Source organism: Paroedura picta, chromosome 4, assembly GCF_049243985.1.
Source record: "Paroedura picta isolate Pp20150507F chromosome 4, Ppicta_v3.0, whole genome shotgun sequence".
Lineage (NCBI taxonomy): Eukaryota > Metazoa > Chordata > Lepidosauria > Squamata > Gekkonidae > Paroedura > Paroedura picta.
The window spans coordinates 77,541,160-77,560,266 of record NC_135372.1 but is presented as its reverse complement, the minus strand read 5'-3'; the positions used below and the strand labels follow the sequence as shown (position 1 = coordinate 77,560,266).

Below are 19,107 nucleotides of genomic sequence, written 5' to 3'. Positions count from 1 at the left end.
AGAATCATAGAATCATAGAGTTGGAAGGGGCGATTCAGGCCATCTAGTCCAACACCCTGCTCAACGCAGGATCAGCCCAAAGCATCCTAAAGCATCCAGCCTTTGCTTGAAGACTGCAAGTGAGGGGGAGCACACCACCTCCTTAGGCAGCCTATTCCTAATAATAACATTTCAGACTTGTGTATATTAACATGGCTCAAAATTAGTCCTAATAAGCAACATACTATAGTGCTAGTTTGGTGAAGTCAAGCAGTTCACTGAGACCTAACATATAGCAAACTGTACCTTTACCTTTTTTGTTAAAAAGAAAGGCTAATTGTTAAAATTACCAGACATTTGCTTACAGCACTCAAGAGTCAGGGAGGGCAGGGACATGGAGGGAGAGGGTGCCATCAGCCAACAGAGGTGAGCAGCTCAGGGATATTGTTAACTGTTCTCTCCAGTTGGGGGAGTTTCCTGAGGTGCTGAAGGAGGCGATGGTGTGCCCTCTCCTCAAGAAGCCATCTCTGGACCTGCATGACCCTGCAAGCTACCGCCCAGTAGCCCATTTAGCATTCCTGGGTAAGGTGGTGGAAAGGGCTGCGGTGGACCAGTTCCTAGCGTTCCTGGAAGATACTTTGGCGCTCGATCCATACCAGTCTGGCTTCCGCCCTGGTCATGAGGTGGAGACTGTGTGGTCTCCTTGTTGGATGACCTCCGTCGCCAGCTTGACCGAGGTGGCTCTGCTGTGCTAGTTCTTTTAGATTTGTAGGCCGCGTTTGACGTGGTCGATCACGAGGTGCTAGCGAGCTGCCTCGCTGGTACGGGGATAAGGGGTACAGCGTTACGCTGGATACGCTCCTTCCTCCAAAACCGGACACAGAGGGTAGCTGTAGGAGAGGACCTTACCGGCTCCCTTGTGGGGTCCCACAGGGCTCGGTGTTCTCTCCTACATTATTTAACATCTTTATGCGCCCTCTGGCTCAACTGGTACGGAGTTATGGGCTGGGTTGCCACCAGTACGCTGATGGCACCCAGCTCTTTCTCCTCATGGATAGCCACCCGGACTCCCCCCCAGATCCATTTGCCAGATGTTTGGAAGCCGTAGCTGGATGGCTCGAGCAGAGTCGCCTGAAACTCAACCCCTCCAAGACGGAGGTCCTGTGGTTGGGCCATAGGGGGGCAGATCAGGAAGCACGCTTACCCTTTCTGGCCAGGACGCAACTTAATATTGCGTCTCAGGCCAGGAATTTAGGGGTGACCATTGATGCCTCACTAACACTTGAGGCACAGGTTAAACAGGTAGCTAGCCGGGCATTTTTCCATCTTCGCCAGGCTCGGCTACTAGCACCCTATCTGTCCTCTGAACACCTGGCCACAGTGATCCATGCGACGGTCACCTCCAGACTAGATTTCTGTAACTCGCTCTACACCGGCCTGCCTCTGGGCTTGATCCGGAAGCTGCAACTCATCCAAAATGTGGCTGCTAGAGTCCTCACAGCTAAACCGTGGAGGGCTCACATCCAGCCAGTTCTGAGGCAGCTGCACTGGTTACCGGTCACCTTCCGGATCAGGTTCAAGGTTTTGGTTTTGACCTTCAAGGCCATCCATGGTTTAGGCCCAGCATATATGAGGTACCGCCTTTCGCCCTATATCCCCTGCAGGGCTTTACGCTCTGCGGGGGCTAACCTATTGGTCGTTCCCGGCCCCAAGGAAGCCCGCCTGGCCTCGACCAGGGCCAAGGCCTTCTCGGTCCTGGCCCCAACCTGGTGGAATGAGCTCCCGGAAGAGCTGAGGGCCCTGCGGGAATTACCAGCATTCCGCAGGGCCTGTAAGACGGAGCTCTTCCGCCAGGCTTATAACTGAGGCCGGGCGGTAAGAAGATCAGCCCCCCCCCTCACAAACTGGCGGTAGAGAGTGTCACCCCCCCTCCTGTAGTTGAGGATGCGGAGACCAAATGAGTAAGATTAAGCCTTCATTGTTGCCACTATTGTAAATTTATTGGATCTTATTGTTATTTTATGGTTTTAGGGGATGGGGTTATGTAAGCCGCCTCGAGCCTTCGGGGGGAGGCGGGGTACAAATACAACAACAACAACAACAACAACAACAACAACAATAATAGAGTTACATCACTTCTGAGAATAATACAAAAAGGACATCAGTCAGCTTTCTGGAGTTATTGGAACTTCCCTGGCAAACTTGAAAGTCACACAACACCATTGGCCAACAAGATTTTTTAAACTCCCCCCACCCCACTAATCCCCATAGTGGTGGCAGGAAATGGGAGCAGAGGGCAGAGAATCTTTTGCCCAAAGAAGGAACCTTTTGGTGAGTAGAAAGGAAATAAGGGAGCAGGGAAAGGAGAGAGAATACGTGGGTTGCCAGGAGGAGGTAAAGAGGAAATGGTATGGGGAGGAGGTATGGGGAGTGATCTCCTATAAATCCTCGTGAATTCTCCACTGTGTAACTGGCCTTAGCAGACAGCAGCACTGCTCAAGCAAGTATAACTTGATAGATGGCATTGTGCAACTTGCCCTTCATTTTCTGAGCAGAGTTTGCCAGAGGAGGGAGGAGAGCAAGGGTCAGAAAAAGACAGGGGGCAAATAAAGGTAGGTTGCCCAGTACAAAGGAAGGAGAGATGAAAGAAAGAAAATCAGGAAAGGGGGAGAAGCAATAGTGGTTTTCAAGGAACAGAAATTGTGGAGTAGGGGGGAATGAGGTACTCCCTGACAACCCCTTAAGATTCTTCCATTATCCTTCTGGAATAGAAAAATAGCACAAATTTGGTAACAAGTCCTGAAGTTATGGTAACAAAAGAAAAAACTTCCCATCTGCAAATTTACCTCTAAAGACAAAAAGGAGTTTTGGATCTCCCTTTCCAAAGTCAAGAAAAAGAAAAAGTCATGATGAAAAATATCAGTAATGAACATTCCTCTTTGATTACTGATGAATAAAAATGCCACAGGCAATGAGCCTACATCTTGGAAGAATGATTAGAACAGATGGCTGATGCCATAAGGAGGTGGAAATCAGCAAGTATGATGATCAAATAATCAAAAACAAGTGAAATGGTGTGGGCATGGAGAACCTTGGTAAGAATCTAAAAGAAAACAATATGGTACTGTTGTGGTCTTTGTTATACATGGCTGCTACAACAGTTTGCAGAATCTCATAAACATTCTATAAGTAATGCTTATGAAGAATAGTCTAATTTTCGTGGTAGAGTTCAGTTGCACATGAGAAGAAGTGTTCAACATTTGTGTAGTTACAGTACATCATTACCTTATATTTTATAGTATTGTATAGTTTAACTTTCTAGTTTAACTTGATTAATACATGTTAATATATGAATATCACACATTAAATGCAATCCTTTCCAAAGTTGTGTGTCAGAATTAATACAAAAAAATTGGAGAATACCTGCTACTGAGCACAATCACTAGAATATGCACATTATCTGGTTTATTACATATATGATCCAAAAAATTTCAGATAATATACCTACACTGGGTTTTTTTTTTTACATTGCCCAGTCAACATGCATATTAGTGTAGATAGTCTACCAAAGGCACCAGAGAATGGGCATATCCAGATATAATTTTGCTTGTTTTTAATTGGGGCCCCCATACTGGTTTCTGTCTAGATATTAATCAAGATAAGATCTGTTTCTACTGTAACATCATTCTTTGAGCCCATATCACATGGTGGTGACAGCTATTGTGGTCTGGTGGTTAGAGTGCCTTAGGATCTGGAAGGTTCACAGTCAAACCTTTGACAAGAAGCTTACTGAGTGGTCAGGTGCCAGTTATTCTGTCTAACAAGGCCATTGTGATAAAATGGGGGGATTTTTTGATGATTTTTTAAAGCTCGTTTGAGTCACCACTGGGGGGGGGAAGCAGGGAATAAATATCAAATTAGATAATATTTTTCTTCTCAAAAATGGTGATGCACTCTTAACAGTTCAGAAAATAATATGTCTTTGGAGGCTTGGCATTGAAGTTTCCACCTGCAATCAAGGCATAAAAGATGGAGTCACTAGTGTTTTTCCTAGTTACTGTTCTGCTTGAAAAAAAGTTCGCCTGACATTCTGAGAAGCAGTACAGCTGCTTCAATCAAAATAAGATAAAATAATGCTGCATCATCAGAGAAAAGCTTTCAAGGAAGGGGTCATTGGTGTGAGAATAGGGTGGGTTGGTTAGATACACAAAGATGTTCCTCTTTTCACATATGAGGTGTGAGAGGATATAGGTATCCCTTCCTTACTTCTTATTTTGCTGGAGTGACATTCAGTAATATTTTGTGCTTGTTACTGAAAGCACTGTATAGCAGTGGTCCCCAACCCCAGGTCCGGAAACCGGTACCGGTCCATAGATCAGTTGGTACCGGGCTGCGGCTCCTCTTCATCCTCCTCCCCGGCTGCTGCCTCGGGGGCTGCCCTGCTACTCTGCTGCCAGCTCACCTTTGGTGTTCTTCAGCGACCACCATGGCTGGGGCTCCCGCTAGGCATGGCATTGGGCAGCTGTTGCTGGCAGCCCCCCCCCCCTCAGTGGGAGACGGGAAGTCAGGGGCACCGATGGGAAAGCAAGTGGAGCAGGGGCTCAGGCAGTGGCAGTGACATCCCTCGGCAAAAGACTACCCCCCCCCCCGGGCCTCTGTAAAATTGTCAAGCGTTGACTGGTCCCCAGTGATAAAAAGATTGGGGACCCCTGCTGTATAGCACACCTTTATTTATATGCTGTATCTCTATATTTCTTAGAGTTGCCAGGTTGGAGACATGGGCAAGAGGTATTGAGACTCAAGTTTTAGGGCTTACTTGCAGGGCAGAAAGGGGTACACTCAGGGTCAGGTAGCCTAATTATTCAGGGGCTATTTCTAGTACCACAGCATATGCCTGTTTAGGGTATGTACTGCATATACAAACTGGAGGTGGGAGTCAATGATCTAGCACAAATTAACTGCATTTTATCACACTGTTAATGCTTTTTTACATCTGTGGTAAATAGTCCAAAGCCACATCTCTTTGACTACACACACATATCTTTGACTACCAGCACCTTGTGGTACAGTCTCTAGTGGAGAGCAGAAATGCATCCATTAACATTACTGTTCCATGTGACATCACCAAGGGGGATCACGAAATAAATATAATAAAAACAGAACATTAAAAGAGATTAAAATCCAGCCTTAAAAACCCATCCCAGCATAAAAACACAGACCGTAATAACAGATCACCGACAGCTTAAAATACCTGTTTTCAGACTAAAATAGTGCTAAAGATGAACTCCATAATTAAAGGCTCAGGTGAACAGCAGGGGAAAGCAAAACAGACTGGTGGAATGGCTCAGAGCCATTTCAGTCTAATAACTGATGGGCACACTCACCCCTCTGCTAGGCTAAATGACTGTGAGCCATTTCACCAGTCAGTTTCGCTTCTCCCCACTTGGGGGAAGCTGTTTAAACTAAACATGGCAATTCCACCCATCATCTGTTAGGTTTAAATGGCTGTGTTAGCCATCTGTGAGCCATTTGACCCATCCCTTTTGTTTGTTTGGTTGGGGGGCTGCCCAAACCCTGAACTGGAATGTTTTAGGTTCATGCCCATCCATACTGAGCAATGACTGAATAGGAAGGAAGCAAGAAAGTTAGAAGTCTAAATACTTGGTGTTAAAAAGTCATCTTAATCCGCCAGGTGTTTGGTTGAGGCTGGGACCAGGAACAACTGGCCAAGCGCTGTGCCATCTTGTGAATTCCCTCCCTGTGGTGATGGTTGGCTGTGGATAAGGGGAGGTTGGGATTATGCTGCTTCTTGTGCTCCATGTTATTTGGGGTGGGGGAGGGTGTCGGATTGGTTTTATTGGGGATTTGTATTGTTTTATGTGACCAGCCACGAGTCCATGGAGAGTGGCGGGATATAAATTTAAACAATAAATAAATTTTATCATCTTAATTCTAGTTTTACCAATTAGCTCTCAGTTACATTTTTATTCTGTTTTCCAAGTCAGCAAAAGCTCACAGTGCAGAAAGCCACCTGGAGAGTTTGTAGTTGGCAGAGATTTGAACTGAAATCACGATTTTGTATTCCCTGTAATAGACCACATTGGCTCTATATTGCTGGCTGCTCTGTATTTATCTCTGAGATATTATTGAGCTATACTCTTCCACGCTGTTGGTTAATCTGCTAAAACTATTTTGGCATGCTTTCATGCAAAGAATGGAGCAAGATGACCTTCCTGACAAGGATGGAGCAAGATGACAATTAATGATTGTGCAATCATATGATTTCAAAGGAGTGGAGTAGTATTGGATCAAGATGTTGCAAAGGAAGCAGATAATACTATGATTGCTGGGACAGGCATTGCCTTGCAGTGTGCTGCTGGAATCAAGCACCATCTAAGATTGTATTATAATCTTGGCATGAAGGAGTGCTTCCGCCTGAAATATTATGTATACATGTACATTCCCCAGACACATGCAGCCCAACTTGGCATTAAAAATACCACAATTCCAGTTCAGATTATTGGCTCTAGTTCCTGGTGTGGTCACACACTGAACAGAGAACAGTGTGTTCTGAAGAGCAGATTTTACTGCCTAAGCTTTAGGGGTAGAGCTGTTTAAGTTTCATATAAAGTGCTGCTGTCACATCAGCCCTGGGGAATGAGAGATATAAAACAAGTGGTATACTCATTTTTGTTGGACTATTGTGTGGACTATTGTGTCAATGAAGAGGTTCATAAGTTATAAAGGATTTTTTTACAATATGAAATTGTAGAGTCACCAATCCAATTTTTTTTGTTGGTTGGTTTAGTATAAATATAATGAGACACATGTAAAAAAGACTGAAAGGGGGGCGTGATTGCTGTCTAAGTATTTGAAAGGTTGTCACTTAGAGGAGGGCAGGGAAAGGTTCCTATTGTCAGCAGAGGATAGGACCCACAATAATGGTTTTAAACTATGTGTAGAACGGCATCAACTAGATAGTAGGGAAAACATTTTCACAGTCAGAGTAGTTTCAGCAGCAGGTCAGCTGCCTTAGGAGGTGGTAAGCTCCCCCTCACTGGCAGTCTTTAAGCAACAGCTGAACAGATATTTATAATGACTGCTTTAGGTTGATCCTGCACTGAGCAGGGTGTTGGACTAGATGGCCTATGTGGCCCCTTCCAGATCTACAATTCTATGTCCTCTGTGAACATGCCTGTGAGCACATAAGCCATATTTATGTTATTGCCCTCCTTTTTTATGGACAAGAATTGCATGGATTGAACCTTCAAGTGGTGTGTTTGCACTGCATGTTGTATAAAATGCCTGTTGGACTGTTGCCTGGAATGAATCAGGCTCAAATATTTCTCTGTGATATGAATGATTCTACTCAAAATCACATGTTAAACGGCACATGGGGATGTTTTCAGTGCATCTTGAATCTTAAAATTGCAAGTTTCTTCCAAGCTGGTAGGCATGATACACATTTGTACAGTTAATGGAAACCAAACATTCTAGTTGTTTTAAAAATCCTTCTTCTGTGCTCCGGTTACTGCATGGCTCTGATAGAGGGGAAGTCCTATTCCTATTCTGCCAGTATAAGAGAAGAAGCATGTCTGAAAACAAGTCAGTCTCCAAAATACTACTTTGAACTTCAGTGGTCAGAAATGTCTTGTTTTACCTTCCATTCTTTTTTATTTCCCACTGTCTTTTGTTCCCACTGGAATAGTTTCCTATACATATCCCCAACCTCTTCCACACTTTCTAAATCCTAAACAATCCTCATTGCCCATATATGTGCAGTGCCATATACATAGGGATTCTAAAGGATATGAAACTAAGAATAGGCTAAAGAAGAAGTGAATGAATAGCTTAAAATAAACCCTTGGAAGCAGAGTCTTGGTAAACAGTCAAGAAGTGCTGTGCTGAATGGAAAATTCACAATGAGCTCACTCCACCAGGAGGGACAGCCTTCTGGGCAGGGTGTTTCTGGGGTGTGGAGGGAGATTGCTGACAACATTCCAAGGCTGAACTAGTGGCAGAGGGTGGGGAGAGAAAGGAATGACCACACCTCTAGAAAAAGCAAAAGAAGAGAGGAGAGGCATGGCCTGGAAGAATATTTGAAACACAGACTATTAATATTTACAGTCCTTTCAAGAGGGAAGAAATGGCCACAGTACTGTGAAGATGTTTTGCTTGGCACGTCTACCCTAGTGCCTTTCCCTGATACTTTATGCTGATACTTTAATAAAACCACAGAAAACCTGTGACAAAATAATGGGCTGGTGCATGGGTTAGTGGGGATGACTGCTTTGTAAAAAAGCACGCAATCAAACAACTAGTTATTTTCCTAATCATTGGCTCTATTTTGGTGAATCATTCCCATTTATTCACCAGAAGCAATAATACGGTTTGGGCACATTGTCAGTTTTGCTCCCATTGAAGAAATAAATGTTGTGCTAAAAGGGGCTTTCAAACTAGTTTAAGAGTCCAAGATGCCCTGAATTTAGGACAGCTGCAACATTTCCCAGAAAGGGATGGCAGAAGTTCTTCATCCCATTGTAGAAAGATATATTGTTGCCAGAAATAATTCATTCTATTATAGCAAAGCTCCAAAATGGATAGGGTCTAGTATGGAAGATTGGGACCCAGACACCTAAGGAAATTTCCTTTCCCTCAATTGTCCAAGGCCTCCAAAATGAGAAGGGAACAGTGATGTCCTTTTTCATGTGACTGTCTTTTGTACATGCTGAAATTGGTTGCAGAGGACATTCCAAATATTCATAACCTGCTATGGGATCTGTATTCTAAGCTCTGTTCACCTATTATACTGAAAGCTGTATGTACAAGATGACCACAGCACAATCCACAGTTGTCCCTTGCTAAGTTGTTTCCTCTCAAGTTGTTTCCAGGATGAATACTGTCAATAACAGAGGTTTCTGTGCATGTAGATGTACTGCTCTAGCCATTTCTGTTATTTGCAGAACAAGTCAAGCGCCTGCCAACTGGCCCAGAAATATTTTCACCCCTGTTGGAAGCAAGTATGCAATTTATTTTTAATTTTTTTTACTATTTTGCCACAACTTTTTATTAAACTGCTTTGTCAGGGATTTTTTTATGTGTGACCCTTAACAATCTGAAGAAAAGCTATATACAGAGGGGAACCTTAACTTTACAGCAGAAGCCAAGGAGTCTAAAGGGGCCCAAATTAAACACAAAAAGGTTCCAGGGAATGTGCATGCTCATAATGCAATAGGATGGAAGGATTGGGTATGAAGAGCCCATGTGGTGTAGTGGTTAGAGTGTTGGGAGTAGGATCTAGGTCAGCGGTCCCCAACCTTCTAGTAGCCGGGGACCGCCTCCGAGGGTTGGAGAGAGCCGGCGGCCCAACTGCCGCCGCTGCTCGCAAATGCGCACGCTCAGTTGTCGCACATGTGCGTGTTCGCCACTAGGTGGCACTAACGCACATGCGCAGAGCTGCCGCGCGTGCGCGTTTTCGCCAGCAGGGGGCGCAAACACGCATGCGCGGCAGCTCCGCGCGTGCACGTTTGCATCGCTGGCATGCCGGCGGCCGTGCCTGCTTCTTCCCCCCCTCTCGCTGCGGGGGGGGGAAAGGCGTGGCCGCTGGCGGCCCGGTACCATGGCCTTTGCGGCCCGGTGGGTGGGTTGAGGACCCCTGATCTAGGTAATCCAGATTCAGTTCCCCACTTTGCCATGGAAGCTTACTCAGTGCCTTTGGGCAGTCCCCATGTCTCAGCCTAACTTACCTCACAAGGTTGTTGTGAGGATAGGAGAGTAGTGGCTACAGGAAAGAAAAGGATCAAGAGGAAAGCCGTGTTAACTGCATTGGGTTCCATATTGAGGAGAAAGGTGGGGAGAGGTGGAGAAGAGAAGGAATCTGGGAAGTAAGGCAGAGAGTGAGCTGGAGCAAGATGTCAGTAGAAGACAGTGCAGGAGAAGGAAGGCAGTGAAACAAAAGTTACATCCATGGTAGCTGTGGGTTTTCTGCGCTGTGACCGAGGTCTGGTAGTTTTAGTACCTGCAGCTTCACCAGTAACTGTGATTGGCATCTTCAGAGGTAGGACACAATAAGATGGGCATCTCTCTGTGTCATGGCTTGTTTTGGCTTAGATGCTATTGCAAAATGGAGGGAGAGTCCTGCTTTCTCAACAGCTCCTGGGTTCCCCCCAATTTTCTGTGATGCTTACCAAGCCTCCTGTGCTGAAATAGTTTGGGAAAGATGGCATCAAAAGCTGGGTGGAACTCATATGGATGGAACATCTGGATCCAACCAGTCTACATTGGCACCATTTTCCTTGCTCCACTTCCTTGGACTGGCCATTTCTTCCTGCAATAGGAGGGCATTTTTGTTTCATTAGTTAAATTGGCAGTTGAATATCATAACACTGCATATCTTGGATTTTCTGAATTTCCAGCTTTTGTTTAAAAACCCTTAAGTTTCTACCCCCTTTCATTGTACAGATATCTATACCTTCCTTTTATATCTTTGCAAGAAAAGGGGCAACAATTTACTTTAAAAAAAAAAGAAATTTGGGAATTCAGAGAAACCAGTAACCAACGTGTTATAATGGGAGAGCGATGTTCATTTGCCATTTTTTTAAAGCCTGAAAAGCCCTAGTGGTGGGGGTAAATGGCTGCTACCAGGGGGCCGGGATAGGGAAAATATGGGAAACCTTCACGGGGGAACCCTGTTGCCACTGTGCTTCATCAGCAGTTACAGCAGTAGTAGGAAAGCCATGTTAGCCTTCTCCCAGAGATAAGGAAACCGCCTGCCTAAACATGTTTTTTCGCCAGAATTCCAAGGAGATGGGTCTTTTTCGGACAAAAAAGGGAAAGACTGCTGGCTGTTGGGATATTGGTTTGGTAACCGCTCTTCTCCCAAGGACAGTAGTGGCTCAACAAAATGGTGCCTCTTTAAACTGCCATCCCTTCTGCTCACCCCCTGCCCATTGAGATGCACTTCTGGTGACTAAGGAGCTGGATTTCCTTACAACACCACAGAGTAATTATTCTTCTCGGAGGACCTGGTTGAAAATAAAACCTGACTATGATATCAATACTAAACAACAGACTTCCCTCCCAATTTTTGAGATTTGTAACAGTTTTAATTTTTTCAAAAGTAAGATGAGGTGTATGAATATTGTTACCTTCTGCATGCTTGTTATTTGTAAATGATTTTATTCTACAGCTTTGGCCTGAAGTCTCTGGAAGAATCCAAACTCATGACGAAAGGAATTATAATACTTCTGAGTGATGTAGATATCCTACTAAAGGCAATAGATTGTTAAAAATGACAGTTCTACTACCCATCAGGACTAAAAGACGCAAAAGCCTTACTTGGCTAGAAGGAGAGGAAAAGTGGATGCCTGCATGAGAAGGAAACACAGCTTGAGATCTGGGGGAAAGCCACAGAGAGAAAGAGGCAGAAATACTTTATTATTATTATTATTATTATTATTATTATTATTATTATTATTATTATTATTATTATTATTAAATTTATTACCTACCACTCCCAATTAGGCTTGTGGCAGGTTACAGATGTCCAGTTAAACCCCCCATTAAAACCCTATTAAAACACAGACAAAAATACAAAAAAGTGGACCAACAACATGGCAGAAAACCCACCTCTACCCCCAACTCCTACCTCTAGAAGGAGGAGGTAGGAGTGATGAAGTTATCAAGTTGCAGCTTAACACCACTGCCCTAGCCTTAACTGTAGACCTGGTGGAAGAGCTCTGTTTTGCAGGACCTGCGGAACGTTGGAAGGTCCCGCAGGGTCCGCAGCTCATCCAGGAGCTCATTCCACCAGGTCAGGGCCAGGACTGAAAAAGCCCTGGCTCTAGTTGAGGCCAGGCATGCTTGTTTGGGGCTGGGAACAAGTTGGCTGAAGCCCTAGTGGGTGCAGGATCTGAGGATTTGATGTAGGATAGCTTTAGGGATGTGTGCTTGGACATGACTTGTCTGAAAATATACCTTATTGGCATTTTTTGAATGTATCCAGAGACACACTGCAGAATCTCTGTTAATACTTGTATCCTTATCCTGAATATTCCCAGAAATATTTGTTAATGACTGGGGCTAGTATTTTAGTGCCATACTTGGGGGTTTTATATATTTTTACTTTTTCTCTTTGCAGATTTCCCAGGAGGAAGCAGTTCCCACAGACAAATGAGATTACATTTTACAGAGAGCTGACCAGGTTGGTTATTCTGGATTATCATTCTTTGTGGTGAGTTTGTCACATTGTCCTGTGGTTCGGCTGTGATTTAGGGTTTAGGGTTCCTTCTGTTGGGCTTGCCAGAGTGGTCCGTGGTTTTGCTAGGATTCTCGGGTTTGGGGTTGGTTTTGTTGGGCTTCCCAAGTTGGCCTGTCATTTTGCTGAGATTTTCTGGTTTGAGGTTTGTTCTGTTGGACTTATTGGTTCTGTTTGCATTGGGAGGATTTTGGCTAGTGGTTACTTGGTCTTATGTGTCTAGTTATTCTTAGCACTGTGAAAAGCATGGCACCCTCTTCCCATAGGAAACAGTGGAGGATGGCTGCGGTTACTTTGTTAAGGGCCCTATAGAACTGAATGTCTTGATCCAATTCACTGGAAACTTGGGTCTTTAGGGGATAGGCAGCACTAACACTTTGACAATTTTGGTGTCATTTGTTCAAAAAACAGACTTCTCACCTCCTCTGGAAATATTTCCCAAGTGGAATGATGGACCCAAATAATTTTGGAATCTCAAAAGTAATACTAAATTTAGAATTTGGAATCTGAATAATGTGGAATACCAATAATAATGCCTTCTTCAATAGCCATTTTTTTAACTCCCCCCCCCCCCCCTGGCATTCATCTCTAGGCAGCAATCTGATGTCCCATAGGAGTGTCTCTGTGCCAGGGGTAGATTGGATATTTCAGCCAATTGTAAATATTCTGGTGAGTAAATGGCCTGAGGAACCATCCACTCCTGGTCACCTCCTGCCAAACATGAGAGCATGAGTAGAGTGAATAGGCAGGAAACATTTTCTGCAAATTGTGCCTTTTCCTCCCCCTCTGTCAGGGGAAAGGGACTGGGTTAGGACAGGGGCCCTTTCTAGAGCCATTTTGTCAATCTAGAATTGCCTCTGTCTATGCTGTACTGTATAATTCTAAACCCCATCAGATTATAGTGTACTCTCCTGCAAAGACAACTAACCTCAGTAAGCACTAGCTCTGGAATTTCTCACTCCTCAGAGAAGTAAGGCACATGTAATACATAAGGTTAATAAGCTGAAGTTTAATCCTGTCAATACTTCCTCAGATGAGGGAGATGGAGGATGCTGGTCCAGCCCTTGGATGCTGCCAAAGGCCTGCCCCCCCTCCCTTGCCTGCATGTCTGTGCCTGTGTGCATATGCACACACACTTTGATCTTCTAGATGGTAACCTGGCTTATGCACTTTGGATTTTCCCTTCTACTTTGATGCTTGGACTTTTTAATTTGTGGCTTTTGACCCAATGTTTGGATTATGCCTTTTGCCCTAGGTGCCTGTCAAACCAAGGCAGAAGTGCTACTGATGAGTGGATGGTGTGACTGGTGTCACTAATTCTGGATGGGTGTCACTCCCCATTAAGGCATAGGTCAATTTTCTGGGGGTGCTTTTGGACCCATGCCTACTGGGGGATAAGCAGGGAGGAGCTGTAGCCAGGAGTATGTTTTAGTAGCTTTGGGCAGGAAAGATCTGGCCACTGTAGTACATGTTCTAGTTACATCTAAATTAGATTACCACAGTGCTCTGTACACAGGGCTGCTGTTGTGCTGTGTTCAGAAATATTAATTGGTATAGCATGCTGCAGCCAGGATGTTGTCTGGAGTGTGTCAGAGGTCCCATATCACTCCAGTCTTGGCCCATCTACACTGATCTACAATTTGTTTCTGGGCACAATTCACAGTACTGAAGCTGGCATTTAAAGCCCTATGGTTTGGGATCAACATACCAGAAGGAAGCCTCCTCCCTTATAAATCTACTCAGCTGTTAAAGTCATCTTCAGCAGCCCAGCTTCAAGTGAATCCATCTTCTGGTATTAGATGGTCTGGGAGGGTGATCTGGGAGGGGGGCAGTCATTTTGGTTGTGCTACCAAAACCCTGAAACTCTCTCTCCATGGAGAATCCTCTATCTTTGTTGCCATCTTCTGTCAGTAGGTAAAGACTTTTTTCTTTCATTTGGTGTTCACTGAATGATTTCCCCTTCCTCTTCCTCATGGCAACCCCAGGGATCAACTTGACCTAATCTGGAACTGACTGCTGGTGGGAGGAGGAAATGGCCAAGAGCTAAGACTGTCAGTACTTTCCACTGCTTGATCACTGGATAGAAGCCCATTTCTTTTCATTTTTAAAAAGAAACTATTTTGCCTATCTACAGTTTACTCACTCCAGCGTACTCTCTAGTGTTTTTTTATGAGAATGTAGGGTTTCTTTCCCAGTCCTTCCTATGGCAAGACTTAATGCTAACAATCCTGAGGTAATTTACCACATCTACAGGGCTATTGTTGAAGGAAGACTGGGGCTAGAACCACCAAAAAGGAAAAGAAAAAATGAAAATCTTACATCTATCTGCATCCTAAAAACTGCAGAAAACAAAACAAAATATTTCCCTGTGTTTTAAAAGGCTTAGCTGACTTTACTTTACCGCATCAGAATCCTTATGGCCTAAGGTTCACAATTCTAGCAACATTCTTCATATTTGAAATTTGTTTACCCGTACAGTGAGTCAATGCCATGCAAGTGCGTTGTTTTTGCTCTTCCCAGACCTAGCAATTAGTAACCTATCCCTGCTGAAAATATTTTTTGCTTGCTTTAAGGACATACCTTTCAAGCAGCAGACAGACCTGGGTGGATACTGGAAAAAAATAATGCTCCACAGTATTTTCGGACAATAGGTCTGGATGAAACTGAAAACTTGTTTGAACAGTATTTTCAAGTCTCTTCATTTGATTTCTGCTTCCCAGGAACAAGAAAGCCCTTTCATTTGCCAGTGGTAGAACTTAAAAAACAGCCATCTCAGAATATGAATGGAAAGGCTTGTTTGTACAGAACAGACCTTTCAGACTCTAGAGTGCGGCTTCCAAGAATTCTGCCCCTCAGGCAACCCTCTGGATGAGTCTGGCTCTGCCACAGCCTCCTTCTCTGGATCCAGTTGTGTGCATGCAGCTCCCCCTTATGCTTGCCCCCCCCTATTTACCTTCTTATGTCGTTGCTTCTCCTCCAGCTCCCAAAAAAACTGTTCAGGTAAAGGCCCCTCAGACTGGCAGCAGCTGTCTAGGATCTCAGGCAGAGAGGGCTTTCATCTCACCTACTAATTTGAACTAGAGTTGCTGGGGATTGAACCTGGGATGTTCTGCCTGCAAGGCTCTCCCACCGAGCCATGGCCCTTGCTCATATTTAATATGAAACATTGCTGTAGCTGCTTTCATTGTTATCAAGTATTTCTCACCCATTTAAATAGTCTGCAGGAAGAATAAAACATGGAAGTTTCTGTGAAACCAAGAAATTTTGGTCCACTGCACTCTTACCTGTCCAGAAGTTACTTTTGGTGTTAGTGGAGTTTAAGTATCTGAAGTTTTCCCAGGATTGCAGCCTGTAACGTAATAGGCCTGCTTTGGCCTGCAAGAGAGTCTTCATCTCATTGGTAGTCCTCAGTCTGTCCACTGCTTCTGACAATCTTCTTGTTTTGTCAGCTTCGGGATTGTATCTTGTTCTGCTAACTCCATGGCAGCTGGTCTGAATTGACACTTGTCCAGTCAACTTGGGGGGGGGGGGGTGACACCTCTTCCATTGCTTTCTCTGTGCTTGTGCATGCACATTCAAAATACCTGGCCAGTCATGTAATCTGTTTGTCCTTAGCCCTGCTGCCAAAGTCTGATGGAACAGTCCTGCTCCGGCCTGCAGTCCCTGTTCTATCCTACCGTCTCATGGTTTCCCAGTAGTTGGCGGGACTTTTCTCTCTCCAGCTACTACCACTACCTGATCTTTGTAAGAGTGGTGTACTGGGAGGTTCAGGACTCACAGCTTCCCTTGCAAGTTCTGAGGCCTTTCCTGTTAATGAGAGTCTAGTTGCCATGGAGATTGCTTGCTTCCTTGGTCAGCACTATGGGAGTAGCCACGCCAACTGACTGTCCTCCCCTTCCTCCTGGCGCTCCTTTTATATCATCTCCAAGAGGATGGAGGTCTATGTGGCATAGAGAACCAATAGCAGGATCAAAAGTTACAAAATATGCATTAACAAGAGAATATTTACAAGCATACTTTTAGCACAGCACCAAACTGAGCAACAGATTCAAAATAAAAGGGTAACACTCAGTTCCTCTGTCCTTTCCTCTATACATGTCCTATTGGTTGTTAAATATAAGTCAGGCTCCTTTGCTTAGAAATTTACAGATCTTTACCAGTGATCCACTACCTTCAAGCTGCTTTCAGGGGTGCAGGCCAGCAAACCTGCCCCTGCTGGTTTCTCTATTGACTCTGATGTGAAACTAATGTGTTGCCATGTAAGTAACAGGATTACTTATGAAGGGAGAAAATCTACAGCCACTTCTTCCTACTTACCATGATCGCAAACAGAAAACAGCTGGTGTACATTTGGGAGGCACAAAACTCCCACCACACATATGATACAAAAATCCTCATGTTATTTCCCAACAAACTAGAAAACTTGGTGATGATTAGATGGAGCTTGTGGGCCAAAATAGATGTGACAGCATTTATAGGTCTGATCTGTGGACAACCGTGATTTATAAATTTTGCAGAGGACCACTTGGGCACTTAAAAAAACATGGGTGGGGGGAAACAAAATCACTTCAGCCTGTCACCAATCAGAATTGGGAACTCGTTGTATTTTAAAATGGCTTTAAAATGGTGGTGTCAGACCCATGGACACTGTCACTTTGAGACTGGCCCTAAATATGGCAGCAGCCAGTGTCAGGGGTCAGGCCTGACAGTGCAAGTAGCTGTCAATATTTTAAGGGTACCAGTATGCAAGATCAAAGAGATAAGCATTCCAGGATCCTTTGCATATAGTGATGTGCAGAGCACTGTGTAGTGAATGAATTGTGCCACCTCAGCATTTCTAGTCTTCTATGTCAGTGGTCATCAACCCCCAGTATTCGGCCCGGTACCGGGCCGTGAAAGCCACGGTACCGGGCTGCTGGCAGCCATGCCTGCCTCCCCCCCACAGCAAGAAGGAAGGGAAGAGGCAGGCACGGCCGCCGGTACACCGGCAACGCAAACGTGCATGTGTGCAGTTGCCGCGTATGCGCGTTTGCGCCACCTGGTGATGAAAATGTGCATGCGTGGCAACTGCACGTGTGCGTTTGCATGCAGCTGCTGCGCATGTGCATGGCACCCGGGCCGTCGGCTCTCCCCTCACCCCCGGAGACGGTCCCTGACCTCAGAAAGGTTGGGGACCGCTGTTCTATATGTTAAGAAACCCAGACTATGCATCTAGAGTACCCGGTGTCTAGAATAGAGCTAAGAGATTTCTGTACATGAAATGCAACTTATTTGTATTTTTAAGGGGATCTTGAAAAGGTATAGCATAGTGGAAGCTGGAATAAGATGGGCAGGATATTTGGAGATGTGAAAAGATAGGACTGGAAACTCTGAAGTAGTTGAATCCATTTTTTGTTTGTTTGTTTGAAATGTCAGTAGAAAGTGCTTTAAGGAATGCAAGATTTTCTATTGCACCATGTGGATCAGAATCATACTGCTTCTAAAGGAACAAGTAGTGCTTCTAATGGATCCAGTTCTTAGTCAGAATTACAGACTTAGCTGTTCCAAGTCTTCTGTTAGACGAATAGGGCAGAAGGCGCTCTCAAAAGTGGTGATGGCAGAAACTGTTATCCAGTCACTGCTGACTTATGGTGACCCTAGGCCTTTCAAGACAAGGGATATTCAGAAGTGGTTTGCCATTGCCTGCCTCTGAATAGCAGCGCTAGACTTTCATCTAAGTACTAACCAAGGCCAAGTTTGCTTAGCTTTTGAGATCTGTCAAGACTGAAATAGACTCAAGGAGCACTTTTGCTGCATGCCTGTTGAGAGACATTAACACTGTCTAAGGATTCAGTTTTTAAATTTTCAGGTGTCGTCTTTTATTTCCCAGGGTTCCTGTGTAAAGTAGACACAATACTCCCCTGATTTCCCACTGGAAACCAAAATTTCTGTTCCTCATCAGAATTATAATTGTGCCAGTTTCTTTGTTTACCAGGTCACTTGGTGCCACATAGCCTTTATTGGGGCGGTAGGTTTCTATTTAATATCATAAGCCAAATAACCTCGCCTTGAGAGTAGAAGTGTGCATTTGGCTCTACCCAAGCTGAAAATATATTTTAAAAAATAACTTATTTGGATATATTTTGGCTTCTCAAATATATCAGGGGTTTTCTCAGGGGGAAAAAACCCCAAGAAAATTCCAGATATATTTAGGAATTACCGGTAGATCCAAAAACAGCAAAGAACCTGCAGATTGCTTTCTATTGCAGTCCCTTTAAAGTTTAGTGGATACCAATGAAATCATAGATGACAAATATGTCCTGCTCTTGCAACATGGTGACTTTGAAGGAATAGCCTTTTACAACGAGTCCCATAGTTGCTGGTAAGGATGAAATGGGTCTTCCCCAGGGAATAGCCGAAATGGCCATATCTGTTGCAGATTGCTGATGATGGATAGGAAAGCTAATAGCTCAGAGTGCACAAAAGTGTTCTGAAATCCAAAATCCAAACCAGATGTGCAGGAAAAAAGAGCAGCATGTGTTACAGAGTGTTGTGAAATAGCCCAAGGGAGACAAATAAGCAAAAACAGCCCTGTTACTTAGCAACACACACAACAAAACAAGCAGCAGCTTGGTTGGCATCTGACAGGGCAGGTTTCGGTCTGTTCTGTGGAAAAGGAAGTTGCCGAGAGATTTTTAGATGGCCAAGGAAACACTTTTTGTTCCGTCATTCAAGTTTATCTGTTTCTGATCTCTTACTTTACATTCATGGATCTGGCTGCTTGTAGCTAAAACTGCTTTCCCTCCAAAGAGTGAGTTTGCTCCTTCTGCTACAAAACTCATGTGAAGAGGTGGAGCAATCCACACCACTTCCCATGTGTTGTCGCAACAGAG

At 44.4% G+C, this 19,107-nt stretch overlaps 1 protein-coding gene across 1 annotated transcript in view; it reads left to right on the top strand.

The window, feature by feature from the left end:
• The window catches only part of FGGY (FGGY carbohydrate kinase domain containing), a 479,871-nt gene that overhangs the window by 130,032 nt on the left and 330,732 nt on the right, over window positions 1–19,107 (top strand). Inside the window, exon 3 of the transcript XR_013230265.1 lies at window positions 12,119–12,181. The gene's annotated coding sequence lies outside the window, so the exon portion shown is untranslated. The remainder of the gene's footprint in view (window positions 1–12,118; window positions 12,182–19,107) is intronic.